At 40.9% G+C, this 6,742-nt stretch overlaps 1 long non-coding RNA gene across 2 annotated transcripts; it reads right to left on the bottom strand.

Moving 5' to 3' along the window:
• Positions 1-742: 742 nt before the first annotated feature.
• LOC138202386 (uncharacterized) lies at positions 743-6,229 on the bottom strand. Of its 2 annotated transcripts, none has more exons than XR_011178641.1 (6): positions 3,776-6,229; positions 2,083-2,129; positions 1,816-1,952; positions 1,584-1,672; positions 1,231-1,285; positions 743-1,104 (listed from the first exon to the last, which is right to left on the bottom strand). It is a non-coding gene; the product is annotated as an uncharacterized lncRNA (long non-coding RNA). The 2 variants fall into 2 exon arrangements; XR_011178642.1 differs by having other exon boundaries at positions 3,978-6,229.
• Between the last annotated feature and the right edge of the window lie 513 nt (positions 6,230-6,742).

Below are 6,742 nucleotides of genomic sequence, written 5' to 3'. Positions count from 1 at the left end.
CCGTTTTCCTCAGAGACAAAATGGATGATGCGACGTGTCTCAAACATTTTCCCGCTAATATTTGTTATAAGACAGGAAGACAATTTAGCTGCATTGCACTTCCTCCCTGACTGTCTTTTATTATATTTAATCCCAACAACCTCAAAGTAAAGCCACATTTTTTTTTTTTTTGTCTAAAAAAACTGCAGAGAACAAACGATGGTTAACACGTGCTGTTCGTAGTGTGTACACTCACTCGAGTTCAGAGTCTGTCTTGGGCCGTGACGGTTTCCTCTTAGGCAGCAGCTTCTTCACATTCTTTGGACTCTTACTCATGTCCTTTAAAGAAAGAGCGCAATGGGACGACTGGCTGATGACATAGATTTCAGGGTGAGGAGGTCTTGGACATCGTGCTGACTGTTACACGCCACCTGCATCCGGTCACACTGACAAGTGGACAAAAACTGATTGAGATGAGTTCACACAATTTCTGACTTGTTTTTCCTTCAATTTTTTGGAAAACACATCTCTTAATGATTATTGTTTAAATACTATTTATGCCTAAAAATCATGTAGGCGTCTAGTTACATAGGAAACAGGGCTGACCGGATAGTTCAAGAGCATTCCTGATAACGGCATCCTCCCCTACAAACAGAAAAGCTGAGGGACGAGGTAGCGCTCTTTCAAAAGGTGCCTGTGGAGAACCGGGCCGAGGGTTCTGATGTCATCTTCCTCACCTCCTGGCACAGACACAGTCCAAAAAATGATAGAGAAAGTCACTAACTGACAGTTATTGAGCTGTTTAATACACTTTATATCCCTAATGTTGATACCGTCAATATTTCTGGTTTTGGGCTGTTTTAACAGTACGCTCTGAAGTTTGATAAATGCCCTACCCACTTCTCTCCTCCCTCCCCCCAATGACTTGCTTTAAGTTTCAATAAAGACTATTTAAACCTAAATGTGAATAACAAGATGAATCTGACAGATGTCGCTGTGAAGGTCAAAGCGAGTGGAAATGGAGACAAGTGCGACGTATTTGGCAGCTTCTGTCCACAGGTTGGTCGTTGAAACATAAGAAACTGGTCTCTTGACATCTGGATCTGATCTCAGAGATTCGTTGTCCTGGAGGAAGGACAACAGAAAAAAATGAGTGCAATTTACAGCTACAACCTGTGTACCCTCTGAAATCCCCTGAAATGTAACAGTTTCACAGGAAATAGACAACAGTCATAGTAATAAGAGACTCGCCTGTTTGAGTTCGTGGACCTCGTCTTTGAGACTGTACACGGTGTCCACCGGACTCCTGCGGGGATAAAACATCGCAACTTTAACACCTTTTCATTTGACATGTGACAAACCAGTTTATTGCAATTATATTTTATTATCAGAACTGTAACTTTCTTTTCCTTTTTTTTTTTAATCTGTTGGTGTTCCCTCTTTCCTTCCTTCAAGCGCTAGATTAGCGGCTACTGTGATGTGGCTGTATTTGTTACTAATGTGACTTGCGATGTAGCTTTAAACTTGGACAACTTGGAAATGTTTAAGGTTAAGAAACACAAAGTTAGACAACTTTAAAATGGGTAATGTTAACAAACACTAACTTTAGGTAACTCGTACACTTTAAGGATGCTGCGAGGAAGGACGAGATGGAAGAACAGCCGGCTTTGCTGCTTCACTCTGCAAACGTTCTCTTCCGAAACACCAGCGGAGCATGTAAGAAAAAACAACAAACACAACAATGATGAACGACTAAACGGTAGACGCTGCTCAATCAATCAAAAGCAACGATGAACGTCACGAGACGAACACCGCGCAGTCAAACGTTGTACAAACCGTGGCTCACTCTGCCGGCTGCGCGGTTTTATGGACGGGTTCGATTGATTTCATTGGACCCCCGTAGACACGACTAACGAGCCCGCAGCTGTTACCCAGCGGACCAGCTCCCAACCAAACTGGCTCTGATTGGGCCTCTGCAACAACAACAACACAATCATATCTCCTTAAAGTTCTTGAAATCTTTCATCTTTATTTGCCTGTAAAAATATTGCCCCTCATCACCATCATGAGGACTGTTGCATCTGGACAAATATATTTTCTTACCTTCAATGACTCCCTTTTCCTCAGGCGCGCCGTATCACCGTGATGAGCTTCAAAATGTCACGCAAAAAAGAAAGACACGTTTTAAACCCGACCACCACCGTAACAAAGACAACACTCGATACAATGGATCAAATATGCCCCGAGACATTGATATATGTGTGTATATAAATAGATACATGAATCAAAAGCCACACAGGCCGTCACCAAAGAGTCCCACTAAGGCACATCTTCCCACCATGAAAAAAATTCCTACTCTAGCACGTGGTCCACATGTGTTGGTACCTACGTACGTATGTACATATACACATATATATATAAGTGTGTGTGTATATATATATACGTATAAATGTATGAACACATATACATATATGTATACATACATATATCTAACCCAATACTTTATTCAACGCGTACATTAATTTCCAAAACTGTTAATTGTTTTAGCTCCATTTAAAATGGCCTCTACCAAATTAGTTCATGAAAGTTTGCTTCTGGTGTATTTGTAATCTCGTTTTATTCATCTCATTATGTAATCCCATTTTCACGATATTTATATCTTTGTGCACTCAATAATTACCCTTCATTAGACCTAAATGTTGTCACCCATCATTTTCTGAGAATATCAAAGGGTGAAATGTCTTCCATGAGAATTCACGCTTAACAATATGTTCAAGTGCTTTTTGTTTCCACATAAATTCATAATTTGTCCAATCGAAGCGATTCACTTTTCGCCGGCACCTTGACGAGACAAACCGGAGCTGACAGAGGTCGTCTGTGTCAGACAGCTGCACCGAGTACGCGCTATCTTTGTCCGAGTGTTTGTTTGTATACATCTGTGTGTGAGATGGTCAGGTCAGAGTATCCCGAAGACACTGTCAGGCAGGATTGATTTCCTCTTTCCTGTAACGCAGCTGACCCCCCCGAGTGGCGCTACCTTGTCATTTTGCGACACGGATCGCGCCGAAGACGAGCTGGAAATAGCCGCGCCGCGACCTTGAACCCTGGGAAGAGGAGGAGACCGGACACGAGCGCAGGTTCAGATGTACGTTAAAGCGACAACGCGCGATCCTGCTCTCAAACCCAAAGTGAACCCTGAGGGGCGGTCGGACGAACTCTTTCGTAAACATTAACGAGACTCGTGATTCTGCGATGCGTCCCGTGTGAAACACAAGCCGAGATGGAAGAAGTATTCACATCCTGTGAGGCGTCGCACAAATACAAAACTATCAGCATCAAAATATAAAGTGACACAAGTGAAAGCGTTTGGTTTGCAGAGTGACCTGTCAGAGACATTTCATTTCCTTTACACAACAATAAACACTTTGGTTGCAAACACTTCAATTTGGCTGAATAAAACAACAAACGCACAGGTTTCACTTGTCGTGCAATATTTATATGATCTTTGCTTCTTTTACTTCACTCGCTGGTCTGAATACTTCATCCGACAAACCAACCATGACACAGTCTGAGATGTTCTCATCTCCAGATCACTATTTACTTGTGGAAACCTCGTGTTAAAAGTGTATCACGGCGGACTGGATGTTCAACCATCGACTCTCTGAGGAGAAGGTGAGGGATTTACACGTGAACGCTAACGTGCAAAAATACATTTCAGTAGATCGAAACAACTACAAAAAACATCGAAATATCGTCACTAAACCGTTCGAACACATAGAACCAACTCAACATGCACCTCAGTTCACCGGCAACACTTCCACCAAGCAGCCAGTAGAGGGCAGCACAGCACCAGGAAACACAGACCCGAACCGGCAGAGCTTTTCAATCCTGAGTGTCACTCACAGCTCACTGTGACCTTTAACCCCGAGCAGCTGCTGTTAGGGTGCTGCAACAGGCAAGAAGATGTCAGTGGCAAAGTCTGAGTCGCTTTTACTCACCTTTCACTACTACGACCACAGGTTTTACTTGTCCCTCCCGTGCACACAATAAAGAAGCAGCTGTAAGAAAAGCAGAAACTTCCTGCAGATGATGACAAAGACAGCTGAGCTCCAAAGACTGTTTACACTGTTAAAAGTAACTTCTTTTTTTTTTTTTTTGTAGAAATAATTAGCATTACAATGACTTTTTTCTTTTGTTTTTCTTTCTACGATGTGGTTCGATGAAAAGCGCTTAAAATAAACAGGATTAATAATGTTTATCATTCAGTTTTGGTACAAAACTACATTAAATGTGCCCTTTCAATTTGGTCACATTTTGTCCAGTAAAGTTTATGTCTTATTTTGAAACTAACACATTTTATCAGAGTTACATACACTACAAGAATGTGTATGGAAAGTTCAGTTTTTGTGTTAAGCGACAGATTAAAGCTGATCTATACACATCCTGGCATCTTCAAGCACAACAAAAATGAAGCATTTCTTTCCTGGGAGCAGACTGAGGAACGACTCGGTCCGCTGCAACTTTTTCAAGCGAGGGCTTCAAAGGATTTAAACTGAAATTAGACACAAAAAAAAAGTCATCCAGCATGAGGGAACTAGTTTCTAGTTTTACACTGAAAAGACAAACTAAACAGCACAAATACAACGAAGCGCGTGCGATAACGACGTCTACTGGCTCCACGGGGCGAGGACGCGACGTGGGAGCCAACGGCACGTCTCTTAGCAACGGCAATTTGGGCCTGTTGCCGTAGGCAACGTCGACATAGAAGCTCTGATGCCGTTTACAACGAATACGTCCAAAAGAGAAATGCCACCATCGTCGCTGTAGTTGGAATTGTACTTCATAAAAAAAAAATGGTTTTTAATATCTGATTAAAGTCACCTCCAGTTGCTGCCTTTTATGTTGAAAAATCACATCAGGAAATCACAGTTTATTGACCCTTTTATTCCCTTATCTGAGTCATCGTGAGTTATTACTTATTGGAAGGCATTTGTTGCCTTCGCTCAACATTAACTGCTCTTTTTCTCTTACAGCTGCAATCGTTCTTCGGATTTTACAGATTTCTTTTGGTCATTTTGAGTTCTCCCTATTTTATCATGTAGAAATCCTTTTTTTTTTTTTTTTTTACTCGAGTCTGCACACTTAACCTGTTGCAGTATTCTTTTTTTTATTCTGCACTTTTCTGTTTTCCTTTCGCTCGAGTCTGTGGATTGTTTCCAAACTGTTTTTTTTTTTTTTTTTTCCTTCAAAAAAGTCGACGGGAGATTTGACCTCCTCTCCTCCCGTTTGCATTCGCAGAACAAACCTGACAGAGACGGCTGCAAATGCTGTTGTTCATCCCCGTTTTAATTGCGTGTCGATCCCGCAGCTTCGGCTTTTTGCATATGTAATAAAACTACTTTTCTTTTCACCCCCCCGAGCTCTAAATTTCCAGCTCTTAGTTTCAGTTTCTGCCTCTCCTTTTCTGGCTCCATAACTTTGTTCCATTTCTCATTCTCTGGCATAATTACAGCTTTATAGCATTCTCCACTGCTCGGGCATGTGTAGATATACCCCCCCCCTCTCCCCCTCCTTTTTTTTTTTGTCTTTTTTGGTTTGGCTCTCATTAATAATTCACAGAAAGAGACTGGGAAATTTTAGTGCAATTTGCAGCTGCTGAATCCCAGTTATTGTTTTGCAGCGTGTTGCACAGAGAGAGAAAACCTCGGACGAAGGCTTTGTAGTCCTGAATGTAATTTGGCTGCGTCTCTCTGACAGGCCACACATCATTAGGGGGGGAGGAGGGGGATGGGTGAAGGAGGTGGGGGGGACGGCTCCGTCCAGCCAGTCAAACGCGCTGTCCTCATCTGTCGCTCCAAACCCCAGACGCTCTGTGTTTCCTTAATGCTTTTAGATGCTGTTTGTTCATATTTATGCCTGATAACTATCTATGTTTTATTCCGTTTGTTTGCATTCGACCAGGCAGCCGCTGAATTATTCAGAGCGGGCAGAGCGGCTTCGCAGAGATGACAACAGGAAACTTTGGGCCTCTTTTTTTTTTTTTTTCATTTTAAAATGCGACACCACACGCTTCTTTAAACAGCAGCAGTGGCTTTGTCAAAGTTTTTTTTTTTTTCATGTCGTCTAAAATATGATCAAAAAGTCATACTATAGCATGTCGTCTAAAACATGATCAAAAAGTCATACTATAGCATGTCGTCTAAAACATGATCAAAAAGTCATACTATAGCATGTCGTCTAAAATATGATCAAAAAGTCATACTATAGCATGTCGTCTAAAATATGATCAAAAAGTCATACTATAGCATGTCGTCTAAAATATGATCAAAAAGTCATACTATAGCATGTCGTCTAAAACATGATCAAAAAGTCATACTATAGTATGTCGTCTAAAACATGATCAAAAAGTCACACTATAGCATGTCGTCTAAAATATGATCAAAAAGTCATACTATAGCATGTCGTCTAAAACATGATCAAAAAGTCATACTATAGCATGTCGTCTAAAATATGATCAAAAAGTCATACTATAGCATGTCGTCTAAAATATGATCAAAAAGTCATACTATAGCATGTCGTCTAAAATATGATCAAAAAGTCATACTATAGCATGTCGTCTAAAACATGATCAAAAAGTCATACTATAGTATGTCGTCTAAAACATGATCAAAAAGTCACACTATAGCATGTCGTCTAAAATATGATCAAAAAGTCATACTATAGTATGTCGTCTAAAACATGATCAAAAAGTCATACTATAGCA

The sequence above is a fragment of the Embiotoca jacksoni genome, unplaced genomic scaffold, assembly GCF_022577435.1.
Source record: "Embiotoca jacksoni isolate LCO1_2020_lvr unplaced genomic scaffold, fEmbJac1.0.p SCAF_203, whole genome shotgun sequence".
Lineage (NCBI taxonomy): Eukaryota > Metazoa > Chordata > Actinopteri > Embiotocidae > Embiotoca > Embiotoca jacksoni.
The sequence above is the reverse complement of the archived record's forward strand: the minus strand, read 5'-3'. Positions and strand labels throughout refer to the sequence as shown.